This window comes from Galeopterus variegatus, unplaced genomic scaffold (genome assembly GCF_000696425.1).
Source record: "Galeopterus variegatus unplaced genomic scaffold, G_variegatus-3.0.2 Scaffold2524, whole genome shotgun sequence".
Classification (NCBI taxonomy): domain Eukaryota; kingdom Metazoa; phylum Chordata; class Mammalia; order Dermoptera; family Cynocephalidae; genus Galeopterus; species Galeopterus variegatus.
In genome coordinates, this window is record NW_007728635.1 from 265,476 (window position 1) to 267,083 (window position 1,608).

Genomic DNA, 1,608 nt, shown 5'->3' on the forward strand with positions numbered 1-1,608 from the left:
TTTTTTTTAAATCAGTTTATAATGATTTTTAAATGAATTAATACCCTTTGAAAGGAAGAAAACATTTCTTTAGTAATAATCCATACTTTCAACCACTGATAAATCTTCCGGGGAAAAAAGTACTGAAAATGAACAAAGACTAGTCAAGTTTCATTTAGGTTATGGTTAGAGTTTGTTTTTTAGCTATTAAATAAGTTATTCAAAGTCTACTCTCCTCCTCATCTTTGCAAGGAAACTAGTGATTTGAGGTCTTCCAACTGCACCTTAAGCCACTGCGCAGTCTTTCCAGTACTTACAAGAGAGCGGGAGCTCTGCCTGGACGGGGGCAGAAATTGCCTCACATTCGTGGGTGTTTCCTTTTCGATGGAATGGCGTCTCTGGGGTGGCTGCCGTCTCTCTGGCTGGGGTGTTGACGATATGGGCAAGAATTTTGGAGGCTCTAAAGATTTAACCAAATGAAATAAACTCTCATAAAATAAAAATCTTAGATTTTGAATTTCCTAACAGAAAACCCTTTGTCACTGGTAACAAATGCTGCATTCAAAGATGAAGTATTTATTTCATCGGAGATATATATATATATATTTTTTTTTTCCTTTTTGTCTTTTTTTGTGGCCGGCAACGGATCGCAACCCTCAGTGTCGCNACCTGGATGACAGACTGGCTACTCAAAAAGCTGGGTGAAGAGATTATCTTAATTATTGGACTTATGGGAGAAAAAAACCCACAAAGGTGCTCACTCTTACATATTTTTTAAGTTGTCACAATCTTGGTAAAGCAACAGCTGATTCACATTAATGGAAGTCTTTGAATTTTAAAGTTTGAACCTGTCTGGTCAGAGTTCTGTTTTTCTGTTGGTAAAGAACTGACAAGACTGTATTTCATCAAATGGCGATGTTTCAATGATTATTTACGAGTCAGAGGAATGCTATCAGAAAAGGCCATAAAACCATTAGTTCTTCAACTGTATTATTTTGGAATAGAGATGACTGATCAAATGTCAGCACTCTAAGCTCTGTTCAAGCTCCCTGTCCTTACAATGACCACACTGTCCCCCTCCACTTTGAGGGAGCCACATCTGTTGTTGCTTCATTTAAAACCCTGATGATTCATCACAGCCTTAAAAAAAATGGACTTAAGCATATTCTAGTATTTTTATTCATGAGTATCTGAAAAAACATTAAATATTCGATTGTGGGTAGAATATTGATTGAAGCCTTGTATCTTGCCTGCAAATATTTCTGAAGTCAAGGTGGACTACAAAAGAATCTGTGCAGACCCCCTTTGGCTGGTGGGTCTATTAATTGTTCCTGGCAGGGCCTTATGTGCTGTCTCACTATTCTGGGAAATAAGTAGCCACTATAACAACCTGGAAGTCCCTGGAAAACAGCAAAAACCCTTAACCAATTCACATAGCAGCTCTGGCCCCAATATCACAAAACAACTAGCAAATCATGTACACTGTTATTAATGGATCAAACTTTCCCTCCCCTGTACTTCTGCCTCAGTAAAATTGTCTACTGTAGTCAGATTTTTCTAAGAGTTTTTTTTTTTTAAATCAGTTTATAATGATTTTTAAATGAATTAATACCCTTTGAAAGGAAGAAA

General features: G+C 37.0%; 1 protein-coding gene across 1 annotated transcript in view; it reads right to left on the reverse strand.

The window, feature by feature from the left end:
* SPIRE1 (spire-type actin nucleation factor 1) overlaps positions 1-349 on the reverse strand; it is a 16,227-nt gene extending 15,878 nt beyond the window's left edge. The window contains exon 1 of the mRNA XM_008582136.1: positions 297-349. The gene's annotated coding sequence lies outside the window, so the exon portion shown is untranslated. The remainder of the gene's footprint in view (positions 1-296) is intronic.
* Positions 350-1,608: the final 1,259 nt, after the last annotated feature.